This window comes from Podarcis erhardii (assembly GCF_964252035.2).
Source record: "Podarcis erhardii genome assembly, chromosome: 1".
NCBI lineage: Eukaryota > Metazoa > Chordata > Lepidosauria > Squamata > Lacertidae > Podarcis > Podarcis erhardii.
In genome coordinates this window covers 36,202,576-36,216,109 of record NC_138497.1, presented here as the reverse complement: position 1 = coordinate 36,216,109, position 13,534 = coordinate 36,202,576, and positions in this window count along the sequence as shown.

The following is a 13,534-nucleotide window of genomic DNA, read 5'->3' as shown; positions in this document are numbered from 1 at the left end:
AGCACAGCCATGATATTGCTTGGAAATGCTAATTGCCTTTGTGGTGTAGAATAATTAACGTGAACCTTCACTCAATGTTAGCAGCAGTAATAATTCCTTACAAAGAAACTGATCACAGATATTTCTACCTATACATGGGCAACCACAATTAGCTTCCCAGACCCAAGCCTTGGTGAGACTTCCCAGCAAGTATCAAGTGATAATCAAAACCTATAGGACGTTGCTGGTGTGAAGAGCAGGTTGGCACAATTGACGTTATACTTGCACAGCTCATATGTGTTGCAGACCAAAACTGGATGATGCCGATGGTGGTAGTGGTGGTGGTGATGATTTAAAAAAAGATGAACAGCAGGACGGGGGTCATCTCTACTCCCAATTCTCTATGCAGCCTCCAGAAATCTGCTCTGAAATATTAGGGTTGCCACCTCCCACTCTAGAATCTAAAAGAGGCAACTCTCTTCCTTCCATTGATAGAAGCCTCCACTAGATACAAACCTCTTTCATGAATGAAATGGCACCATTGGAACCATCGGACCCATTCATTTTACACACAGGTGCAACTGATGTGGGGATATGCAACTGACTAGTATTAATCATGGCTTCTCTGTAGACAAAATGCTTCAGCACAGGAATGGGGAACCTGTGGCAGACTCCAGATGCTGATGGACTCCAGCTCCCATCAGCACCAGCCAGCATGGCCAATAGTGAAAAATGGTGGTGGTCAGTCCCATGCGGAACTTGTCTGAGGCCTGGGGCAGGAGTCTGGGCCCCCAAGGCCCAGGACAAGTGCACCTGGCTGCCTCTCCACCTGCACAGGCCTGGTGGTAGTTGTAATCCAACAAGATCTAAGGACTCCAGGTACCTTACTCATTTTTTTTTTGGCATTTGTGATCACTTCTCTTACCTAGGCAGTTATCTTTCCACAAGGGCCTTCCTTTGTTAGTATGTAAACCTTATATGAACTGAGTATTTTTCACACTGTTTATGTTAGTGCTTGATTGTTGATCATACTGAAGAAAGACTGGAGGAGAGTCATTTGTAATGCAAATATGCATCTTGCCCAATATTCCTGTCTATTTTATTACAAACTCACTTAAACAAGAGAAGAGCTCCTGCTTTAAGACTATGTGTGACTATAGGTAGCTGGGAGGTACAAAATGCATTCTTGCCTGAGTCTGTTGACACATACCACACAATCCTAATTTATTGTAAGATGGTGCTTCCTAGCTTGTTTCTTATTAGGCCGCAACTTAGCTGAAGTACACATGAAATAAAGAACCATCATCTTTGAAACGACGCATATGAATTGTCACTGTAGTACAGTGGTACCTCGGGTTAAGAACTTAATTTGTTCTGTAGGTCCGTTCTTAACCTGAAACTGTTCTTAACCTGAGGTACCACTTTAGCTAATGGGGCCTCCCACTGCCACCGCCATGCAATTTCTGTTCTCATCCTGAAGCAAAGTTCTTAACCCGAGGTGCTATTTCTGGGTTAGCAGAGTCTGTAACCTGAAGCGTCTGTAACCCGAGGTACCACAGTAATCTCATGAGCTTTGCTTTGGCAACAGGAGAAAAGTTTTCCTGGACTTCTTAGACCAAGCTCAATGCATCAGAACCAAAAGCAAACAGAGCAATGCAAGATTCAGAAAGAAATCGGAAATTTAGACACAAGTGGCATGTGTTTTGTAATTCATTTGCAGTGCTAGAAAGGATCTATCTGTACTGACAGATATGTCCCCTTCCAATTAACACATTTGATAATCAGATAGAATGGTATCAGGGTATAATGTGTCAGAGAAGCCAAGCAGACCAAAGGATAAGCTTACAACCTTGAACAAGGGCAACCCTTCAGATGTTGTTAGACTACTCCCATCAGTCTGTGCCAGTACAGCCAATGATTTGGCATTATGGTAGTCCAACAAAATCTGGAGGGCCCCATGTTGTCTACCCTTAACCTAGAAGGTTGAAGCAGCAGCCCCTGAGCTTTAATTAGAATCGTGGAGGCTGGCACAATGTGAACTGACTCCTTGTAAGGAAGCAACAGTTATTTAATGGGTAGCAAGGCAAATGTTGCTGGCTTTAGTTGCAGTGGTACAAGTTAGTACATGTCCTGCAGTTAACACTGATCAGCAGAGATGTTGGTTTTCAGCATGTCTGCCTATTCCCCACCTCCAGTCTCGCCATCTCAGATGGTTTCAGGGAACAGTCAAAATGTCCTTAAATCTAACCACCACAGCCTTGCCGCCTTTAGGTAAACCTCAGCTTTCTGAATTTTTCTCATTGGTGTCCATCCAGCACAAATTAACTCAAGTTTCATGTTCTTTGTCTGAATAATGTCTTATTATTTCATGTGCCCAAATGTTATTACAAGGGTTTTCCTGTCTTCTAAGCAGTCACTTGGCCTCCCAGCATGTCTTTGTAGGGAAGAGAGACTATATTCTGTATTTTTCGGGCTCTTGCTGTTTATCATTAACAAAGAGCAGCTGGATATCTGAGTTACATTGGAGCTAGAATCTGGGCAACATGAACAAAAAGTGCTTTCACTTTTAACATTTATTTTTTCAAGCCCTAAAAAAAAGAAAAGAAAAAAGTTCCCATCTTTCAAGAATTTACTTGCTGTGGTGCCAGGTGTCAGCCTTGTTCCACTCATCATTTGGATATTTGCCAGGGATAAGCTGCTGAGACTTCAAGCTGATTGAAAATATCTGCTATGTATTTTGAGGGGCATAAAAACAATTTCAAATTGCCTTGCCTGATTCCAGAGTGTGTCTTCAAATGTCACTGCTGCTAAAAGTCTAGGAACTTAGCATATGCTCCGAAATAATATTCGAGTTCATGTCTGGGATATAGCATGGCATTGATTTGGGACATCTACCTGTCCAAGAAGCAGCGATATGGTGACAACTCATGTTCTGATCCTTTGTAGTCCAGGCACCAAGGCAGGCGATTAATTGGCTATAAGGTGTGATGCCATCCAACAAGGGACTGCAAAAGAGATGTCATTGAACACCCATGCTATGGAACTTGGGGCACATGAAGTAGCAACCTTGCCAAAGCTGAAGCTAAGCAGGACTAGGTCTGGACATTATCTCTTCTTTGGCGATCACTTGTGGCCGAGTAAGATTCCACAAACACAGTTTTAACAGTGAGTCCATAAGTGACTGTGGAGGCCAATTCTGGATCCATACGTCCTTAGGTTAGGACATAGGTTTCCGGTTGGGAGTTGATCACGGTGAGGGTTTGCCAAACATGCCTTCCTCTTAGTTTGTTTCTCCTTTTCACCCTGAGTTTGTACTTCAAAGTCCACAACACCTTTGGAAAAGGCTGTTCTCCAACTGGAGCGCTCGCAGGCCAGTGTTTCCCAGTTATCAGTGCTTATACTACATTTTTTTAGCTTTGCCTTGAGAACATTTTTAAACTTCTTTTGTTGTCCACCAGTATTTCGCTTTCCATTCTTAAGTTGGGAATAAAATAGTTGCTTTGGAAGACAATCATCAGGCATCCACACATGACCAGTCCAGCGAAGTTGATGTTGAAGAATCATTGCTTCAACACTGGTGATCTTTGCTTCTTCCGGTACACTGACATTAGTTGGCCTGCCTTCCCAAGTGATTGTAATGTGATGAACCAGCGAGTGAAGGACATTATCTAGGTGGAAGGTCACCCAGGAACCTTATGCAGGCACAAGGGAAGACAGGTGGAATACAATTACATAGAGGTTCTTCTTTTTGGGGGTGGGAACTGCTTCCAGTACTTCTGATTAGGTACAATTGCATGACCAGCAGTCATGGGTGTAGCCTAGGGGGGCAGGGAGGGGCAGCTGCCCCCCAATCAATAAAAATCAATAAAAATACATAGCAAACTGAGGTTCTGCCCCCCCAACAAAAGGCATGCCCCCCAACAAAAATCCTGGCTATGCCCATGCCAGCAGTATGAGAAGCTGCTCTCTAGATCACGGGTAGGCAAACTAAGGCCCGGGGCCCAGATCCGGCCCAATTGCCTTCTAAATCCGGCCCGTGGATGGCCCAGGAATCAGCACGTATTTACATGAGTAGAATGTGTCCTTTTATTTAAAATGCACCTCTGGGTTATTTGTGGGGTGAAGGAATTCGTTCATCCCCCCCCCCCAAAATATAGTTTGGCCCCCCACAAGGTCTGACAGACAGTGGACTGCCCCCCTGCTGAAAAAGTCAGCAAACTTTTTCAGCAGGAGGCCAGTCCACTGTCCCTCAGACCTTGTGGGGGGGCCCGAACTATATTTTGGGGGAAAAATGTACAAATTCCTATTCCCCACAAATAACCCAGAGATGCATTTTAAATAAAAGGACACATTCTACTAATGTAAAAACACGCTGATTCCTGGACTGTCCGCGGGCTGGATTTAGAAGGCAATTGGGTCGGATCCGGACCCCGGGCCTTAGTTTGCCTACCTGTGGTCTAGATACTGCAGGGCAGCTTCAACATCCATATCCTTTAACTGTGAAACATGTCACAGTTTTCATAATCTTAGGCACAACAATCGCTAAGGGAGGCATTTCACACATCCAAGTGAGAATCACCAAGTATTCATTAAACACATAGTGAGAGACTGAGATGTACATTGACAGATTAACAAACTCAAAGCCTTCATCAAAAGAGAGAATGTATCTTACCTTTAAGCACACCTCAGAATTTACCTATTTGATATGGCTCTGTTCTAAGATATGCATAAGGACACCTGAAGAGAGGGAACTGCATTGTCGTTTTATTATTAGTTTTACAGTAGTATTAGTATTACTGTAGTATTGTTAGTATTACTGTACTCTAGAGACTGGGTACCTCTGAAATGACTGCTCTGCCATTGGGATAGAGAGGAAACCTTTTTGAGCACCCCCATCCTCAACGCACAACCCTAGGAATGGGAATTGGTTGAATGCTTATGTCTTGAACTGTTGCTAGGTAGAGGAAACAGAGGTTCAGATCCATTTGCAGTGATAAAACCAGCCTTCCTTCATCTTCTAGATGTTTTGGACCACAACATCCATCAGATGGGATTGGTTACACCAACACAGAGAGGAGAAAGAAATAAAGCAAAGACACATATAAATGGATATACCATGTTAATCAGCCAAAGGCCATTTCTGCCTGGCACTTAAATGTGTATATTGAAGGTGGCAGGCGAGCCCCCTTGGGGAGAGCATTCCACAAACAGTGAGCAACTGCAGAAAAGGCCCAGTCTCATGTTGCCATCCTCTGGACCTCTTGTGGGGGAGACATATGAAGAAGGGCCTCTAATGAACATCACAGGATCTGATTAGGTTCCTATTGGGAGACATGGTCCTTGAGGTATGTGGGTGTTAATTTGCAATATTATAATCTTGGCCAATGCCACTACAGTGCTTAGGATCCCTTTCCTGTAAATTTTTTGTCTCCTTGGCTTTAGCATGTGGACCTTAGCTGAATGCTCTTTCGCCCCATATTAAGTGTACTTCTTGTTTTCTGTTTGCTGAAGAACTGACATCTAGTTTCTTTGAAACTGGCTATCTGCAGATGGGATTGCTGTGAAAATACATCAGTCACAGTAGTTTGGGCACTGCTCTGCTTCATAAAGTTAGAGCGATATGAGGAATACCAGATATATGGAGCTATAAATAGTGGTTAATATAAATGTTGCTGCTACATATTTAAAATGCAACATGACGATTAAAGAGACTTTGAAAACACAGGGCAATCTATTCTGCAGAACTATTATGATTGGAAAACTAACAAATCATTTCCCCCCTGAGTTTGAGCAGCTAAAGATGAGATACTAATCATTCCAAAATAAAGAATAACATACTGGAAAGATTTAGGATTAAATAGACATTTCTAGCTAGGGAGTTATTTATTTTAGTGGTGTCTGGTCTGGTCATTTACTGCATAGGGACAGATGCAGCTATGAGAGAGATCAAAGCTGGTCTAGCTGGGCTGTCAAACTACTGCTGGGAAGCATCTATGGGATGGCAATGATGGTTCAAGGAGAAGCATTTTCTGGTATTTAAATCAAACAGCATCAACAAATAATATCCATCTTGAAGCTGAGATGAACTCAAGCGCCATCTAATTCCCGTTACTTGGCTTTTCATCTCTCTTCCAAAATAAGCTTCACACCATTAAAATCTGATTAATGGATCCTCCAGGACAAAATACTTGAGCACTATTTTAAGTGTTAATTCTGCTTTTCCGCTCTTCATTATACCACACATTACACAGCTTTGCTATCAAGGGACTTGGCAAGAAGATAAGCAAGATGAGATACATCTGCCTTAAATTCCATGTTGCACTTAGGAGACAACGGCTGCACTCCAAGCTCCCTTTGTGCAGGGCTGGACTGGGCTGGGCTGGAGCCACTTGTGCCACAGTGGTGCTCCCTGTGCTGAACATGCCAAAGGGCAGAAGTGCCACCATTGGAAAGGCTCCAAATGGGGAGGGCAAGGGTTGGGCAAGGGCTGAACTGGCTTGGAATCGCCTGGATCTTGACCCACTTGATATCATCGGGCCCAACTCAGGTCCCACTGCTGTGTCACCTCCAGATTCTCCCCCCCCTTCCCAGCTGGTGTGAGCAAACATGCGTAGGGTTAAGAATATGAGAACTGCCCTGCTGGAAACAGTTAAAAGATCAATCCCTGGGGAAACTGGTAACAAAAGAGTTTGGCAAATGGTGACAATGCTCTGGATGACACAATTCAAAAGATTGTAGGAGAACACACCTCCCACATTTTAGACCACTGGAGTCCATTCATAATCTGTTGGACAATCTAATATTTGAAATTTTATATTAGTTCCTTGTTGCTTTATATGTAAAATGTTTTCTTCTTTTTTAACTTTCTCTACCCTTTTTTATCTCTAGATTTCCTTGACTTCTGTTTGCACTTATTCAATTCTAAAATAAATTGATTATTGTGCAAATTGAGTCAACTAAATAGTTGTGGTAGTAGGAGCCAACACAAGAAGTTCTGATAGCGCAACAGGACTTTTCTCTTCTCCTATGCCCCCCACAACCAGCCAAAGGTGGAGCTAGCTGCTCTGGCACCTGGAGCAGCGCACATGCCGTGCACCTGGGGGCAGGGCTAGCCACTTACGGGGTGGGGCTAGCTGCCCGTGGTGAGTGGAGAGCATCCCAGGGGGGTAACACCCGGGGCGGACCACACCCACCACACCCCCTTCCTCCACAAGTGCAACCAGCACTAGGGGGTGTTGGGAGAACCCACAGAACAGCCCATGGGGAGGAGAGGGGAGATGGTTCCATCAGAAAAGCAGCAATCACCTTAGCATTCAAATTCCATCCCTTGAGAGTAGTAAAAAGTCACAGTTGCATGGTTAGAGTTGATTGAAAAGTCCACTGTGGGATGATTAGAAGTGGGTTGGGATGTTACAGCTTTGTCCTTCTGAAATGGGTGACCAGACGTCCTTGGATCCTTGTGAATAGTGAGACCCAGCAGAACAAAATATTCCGTTATGCTTTTATGGTGCTGCTCAAATAATGGGAGAAGTGTCTGAGGATCTGTTAATGAAATCTATCAACCCCATACCTGATTCTCCCCAGTTTTGGACCCCAACTTCATGCCTCCCCTGTGCAGCTTTCTAACGGCAGTATGCAAGGAGACCATTACAGAAGTTCAGGAGCCCAAGCCCACTCTATCTGCTTCCCCCCCTTCTTTCTATTATTCAAGCACTGCTTTGGGGGGTCTTTATAAGTAGGTAATGAGCTAAGTGCTCTTCTCTCAGACTCTAAACAGCAAAAACCTGAATGAAATGGCTCTGACAGCTTTAAAGTATTTCTATTCACAGAAAGATGCTTCACTGTACAATAGCTTATTTCAAAAGTGTAATTTTTGGTGATAAGGGATGTTGCCACAAAGAACCGCTTGCAGGTGTATATGTATTGTCACTCATGGACTATTGGAAGGTTAGGAGACACTGCAAATTAAGTACCACCATTCATAGGCAACATGTTCCAAGGACACAAATCCACATTCAGACTTGCCTCTAAATCAGACAGGAGCTTCCGATTCATTCTAATCAAATCCTTGGTCTAATAGTTAAAAATACAAGGTGGAAAGGGGTGGCACATGCTACTTAGACACATTAGAATCTTTGTGAAGCTCTTGTAGGAGACATATTATTAACACTGGTTTATAAGATCCTCTCGTCTGAGAATGCCAATCAGTTGCATGCGGGGAAAACGGTACACACTGAGCTGGATTGTGTTGACCTTCCTGGCACTGGTGAGTACTTGCGCCAGTGAATTTAAAATTAAAGTGATTCATTGCAGTAAATGTTACAGGACTGGAAATAATAAGGCTCAGCAAGCACATTGACTCCACTGGAACTGTTTGTCTGAGTAAATGCACACAGTGTAGCCCAAGGAATCTTAATAACAAATGCTCTGTTCCCAAGTTAAACACATCCCTACTATGCCATGGATAGTCACAAGGACCAAACACAGTCGCTCACCCATCTCCCTTCTCGTGACAATTGGGCAGATATTTGAAAAGAGGTTCCATTGTGTAAAAAGCACTCGGCAAGGAAGGAGCAGTGGGTCCACGCTCCTTGCAGGCAGACTCAGGGTAATCACACTAACAGCAGCACACCAACGCAGTGCAGCAGATCAATGCACTTTATATCAGAAACTGGCCCAGGTTTGGCCATCTTCTGTCTTATGAACATGCAAAAGTGCCTTATAGTTTAGCTCTTTGTTGTTTGTTTAGTCGTTTAGTCATGTCTGACTCTTCATGACCCCATAGACCAGAGCACACCAGGCACTCCTGTCTTCCACTGCCTCCCGCAGTTTGGTCAGGCTCATGTTGGTAGCTTCGAGAACACTGTCCAACCATCTCGTCCTCTGTCGTCCCCTTCTCCTTGTGCCCTCCATCTTTCCCAACATCAGGGTCTTTTCCAGGGAGTGTTCTCTTCTCGTGAGGTGGCCAAAGTATTGGAGCCTCAGCTGCAGGATCTGTCCTTCCAGTGAGCACTCAGGGCTGATTTCCTTAAGAATGGATACGTTTGATTTTCTTGCAGTCCATGGGCTCTCCTCCAGCACCATAATTCAAAAGCATCAATTCTTCGGCGATCAGCCTTCTTTATGGTCCAGCTCTTACTTCCATACATCACTACTGGGAAAACCATAGCTTTAACTATACGGACCTTTGTTGGCAAGGTGATGTCTCTGCTTTTTAAGATAGTTTAGCTCAGTGTTGTCTATTGAGACTACCGGCACCTCTCTGGGATCTCTACATCACCTACTATCTGATTCTTTTAATTGGAGATGATGGGGGTTACAGATTCTGTACATTCAGCATGCAGATTCCCTGGACCAGGAGAATTCTGGGCTATTACACAAGTGAACTGCCTCCCAGTTGGAGCCCTGTGGCAGGGATGATATGTGTAGCAGGCATAACCAACGAAATTTTCAACCATGCAAGCAAATTGGCAGAGGCGGATTTAGGGGACCGTGACCAGTTCCGTTGCACTGGGCGTGGAGCCTCGGGGGTGTTGCCGGAGATGCTGTGACTATTATTTAGGACAACTGGCATATAAAAAACCTTATTTACAAAAAAAGAGACCCCTCATCCTCAACAGTGTTATCCTGAGAGGTGTACTCTTCAATTTTGCGAAGCTGCTGCCTCCGTTCATGATCATTCAGCTTGGAAACGTAGTTTAATTTTTCACAGATACCTGTCCATAGCTTCTTTTTTCTAATGTTTAGATCACCAAGGCCACAAAGGCTTTGCTTCAACTCTTGCCTATCTTGTAGAGATCCTGGCTCACTTTATAGAAGCACAAAATCCCTCTGTGGAATCCCTCCTTTAGGAGTTGTACAAATCTTTTGCGCACCTCTAATTTCTATGTGTTTTACCAATTGTCACAATAAACTTCAAAACAAATAGTCACCGGCAGTCCCGGAAGAGTCAACAAATGTTGTAGAGTAATATACAATTTGACAACTGTTATACAATTTTTCCAAAACCGTCATGCAGAAAAAAAGCCTTTACCCCCCTCAGTCTTCTGAAAAGAAGAACTAAGCAGGTCGTCTGGTAAAGAGGAATTGGATAAATTATTCCAGCGTGATTTTTGTTGTTTTATTCTCTGTCCCTTTGAGAGCACATTTCAGGTTCTTTTGGGGTGAATATTTTAATTCCTTTTGACTTCTTAGTAAAAAATCATCTGAGTGCATGACAGTTTATAATTTAACCACATTCTAAATTGTTCACTGTTTTATCTTGTCCTTAGGTGGCAAGGAGTCTATGTGCTGGAATTCATGGGCATCACTGTTTTCCAAAAGACAATGTTTCACTTTTTATGTGTAAACATTCTGTAAGGAAGGAAGCAAGCGCTGGAATATTTGGTGGTATGTTTGTGCCTGTGGAGTACTCTTGACTAGAATGGATTTTTTGGACCTACTCCTCTTTTTAGAATAACACACCAGTTACTCATAGCTTTTACTTCTATGAGGACTTTACTCTAAATCTAATTGTGAAGTATGTTCCCTTCATGCCATATATTTATCTCAGTAACACAGAGTGCAATCATAAACATGACTACTCAGAAGTAAGCCCCACTGAGTTCACTTAGTCCTAGGTAAGTGCTTCTAGCATTTCAGGAGTCAGTCAGATATTTCCCCTGCTAATTTCTTCATGTACAGTAGATGTTTAGGTGGCGCTGTGGGTTAAACCACAGAGCCTAGGACTTGCCGATCAGAAGGTCGGCGGTTCGAATCCCCACGACAGGGTGAGCTCTCGTTGCTCGGTCCCAGCTCCTGCCAACCTAGCAGTTCAAAAGCACACCAAAGTGCAAGTAGATAATTAGGTACCGCTCCGGCGGGAAGGTAAACGGCGTTTCTGTGCACTGCTCTGGTTTGCCAGAAGCGGCTTAGTCATGCTGGCCACATGACCCGGAAGCTGTACACCGGCTCCCTCAGCCAATAAAGTGAGATGAGTGCTGCAACCCCAGAGTCGGCCACGTCTGGACCTAATGGTCAGGGGTCCCTTTACCTTTACCTTTACATCTTAAATATCCAGTGGTGGAGGACATCTAATGTTTACACAACAGGGTGAGAGATACACAACATTGTTTAGGTCAAAGTATTATGATTTGAATCAAACTGAATGAAAGGTGCCCATGAAACCATCTGTTGTATTATTGTTTGTCTGTAGAGTGCCAGGTGCACACTCGACATTTTCTAAAATAAAAGTTTGAATTTTAACTACTTGGGTTGGTTGATCTTGAAGGAGGAGTAGCATTGTTTACCATCTGCCTTTGCCCCAGGTTGACCTCTGTTCAAATATCTCTATTGCGACTATTATATTATGCCTCTCAAAATGACTCCCCTAGGATTTTACCAGTAAACAAATTGTCCAATTATGAGTGTCTTGGCTAATATGTGCTGTAATACAAATGTTTCACAGCTTCCCTCTCCCTGTGAAATGTCATCTGCATCTCGGTTTCTAAACATAAGCATTTAATCCAATTAATGGAATAGAACTGCTGGGAGAAATTATCTTGTCAGGAACATCATTTCATTTGGTGGCAAAGATCCCACCTCCTAAGGGTTAAAAAACAACCCACACCAAACCTTTCTTCTCTAAAGTTTCTATGGTAACGAGATGTAATCTATAATGATATTGTACTTAATCAAATGCTTCCTTCAGACCAGCAGAACCAATGTGCACTCTTTAGCAGTGATGGTTGACTTCAGGGGAAGAGAGCAAAACAGAGCCTATCCTGAAGTCTATTCAGAAGTCATGCCCTAATCCCAGGTGTATGGGAGATGGTGGTCCATATTCTGCATGCAGTAAATTTTCTTATCACATATATGAACTACTTGACTTCTTATCTTTTTCTTCTTACACTGATATCCCACTATCCAAGGAGCAGAAGGTGTTGCGCATGGTTCTCCCTACTCTGACTGGCAGCTGCCTTCCATGTCCTCCGACAGGGCGGTTTCCTCTCACTTGCTGAACTCGACACCTTTTGCATGCAAAACATGGTTCTGTCACCAAGCTTATGGTCCCTCCCCTTTGTTACCAGGTTGCAATATAGGTTGCCTTGACCTACATGACGGCTCTGTTTCCAAATTCATAATACAACTGAATTACCAAATTAATTTTGTTCAGAATGCCCCACTGTACCAAAGAAGGCTTTCATCCATCCTTTGTATATCTGCTTTCGACTAGAGAAAATGCATATATAAAAACATTAACCAGGGATGTTGTATTCGTGTCTCAAAATTGTGTCAGTGCTGTAGCAGGTTACAGCAGAGTCATCTGCATTTGAGAAAAAGGCAAAAGAGCAATGTTCTGCAATGGAAAAGGACAAAAGGTGAGGCATTTTATCTTCAAGCTTCTGAAATGGCATTATTAAAGGAAAATAAAGAACAGGTTCCTTACAGTGTCCTTGAAGCTTTTATACAACCTTGCAAAGAGAGAACACAGAAGTAATTTATTTCGAAAAGGTGGAACACTATAAGCTATTTTCATCACATAGCGGAGATTTTCTTCCTCTTTCTCAACAGATACATAAAAACCTGTAGTATTCCTTTACTGTCACTTTTCATTTGGTGTTCTGGTTTCCACAGTTATTAATATACCAAACCCCACATCTATAAGTATTAAAGTCAGGCCACCTGAGTTAGTGGGGGAAGCTAGAAGGACTTTTTCTTATAGATATGATGTCATTTCCTGTTTTTGAAGCAGTTTCTGACACTTTCTAGGTAAAAAGGGCAAAGCAAAGATAGGCAGGACTGCATGAAACAGGAAGTAACATAATATGTACATCATGTGGCATGAAAATTGCAGTTTCTGATCTCCTGACAATTAAAAATGATTTATGATTTGCAGTAAATTTGGATTTACATAGACTTGCTGGATTTTGACCATCTTGGCTCATTTATAATTACTCAAATCTTATTTATTTTTAATGGCCTTTTTCTTAGAACTTTTTTTTAAAAACTAATGGTCTGCCCTAATATTCGGATTCCAGTAATAAAGATGCCATATGTACAGAAATGCTGGAAGCTTTGGGTTTGGGATACATATCATAGGTGTCATTAACATAAAAGTCACCTCTAGAAGCTAGAATGCCACACACAAGCTAGCAGAAATCATTATCTTCCATAGTAGGAAGGCAGCGTGCAAATAAAATAATATATGCATGTCTGTATTTGCAGCAGCCAGTGGTCCAGTTTGCAAGTCACACTAAACAATGGTTTACCACTATGTCCTTGAGCTAGAATGGGCCAGAACAAAGCCTGCCTCTTCCTCTGCATAGCCGGGACAAGGACTTTTCCAGGATGTCATTTCCCTTTCCTTAACCTTGCCATATTGTGTATGAACCAGAGATTGCGATTTATCACAAACCCGGGTTAGTTTAGCAAACCATATTTTGAAACTGGCTTATTTTGAAATGAACCAGAGTTTGCGATTGACAGTGATCTCTAAAGCTAAATTTTGGCTTACCATTATATGGAAAGATGGTCAATACGTTCTAATAACTCACAAATCTAAATCTAGTTATGA